Source organism: Egretta garzetta, unplaced genomic scaffold (assembly GCF_000687185.1).
Source record: "Egretta garzetta isolate BGI_Z169 unplaced genomic scaffold, ASM68718v1 scaffold179, whole genome shotgun sequence".
Classification (NCBI taxonomy): Eukaryota; Metazoa; Chordata; class Aves; order Pelecaniformes; family Ardeidae; genus Egretta; species Egretta garzetta.
Window position 1 is genome coordinate 1,590,912 of NW_009270001.1, and position 344 is coordinate 1,591,255.

Here is a 344-nt window from a genome sequence, read left to right on the forward strand (position 1 = left end):
CCTCTGTAGGCAAAGCAGCGATGGGTTTGGCGTGCTGGTGGGTCCTCGGCCACCAACAAGCACTAATTTACTTGTGGTGAGCCTGGGCACTTACTGAGGTGCTGGAATTTGGTTGTATTACATCATTACCACAGCGCAGGCGGCTGAAGCTGCAAAGAGGCCACTGAAAGCAGTCGCTAAAAAGAAGGAACCCAACTTGAGGGGCAAACGCGCTCTCTTAAGAGCCATTTAATATGAGGGGGGCAGCCCCAGGGCCGCCGCATCTCAGCATCAGACCTTGGGGACCGCTGGGATGGCAGCAGGGCCCATCCTGGCCTGAAGCCCTGCGGCGATCGCAGGAGATG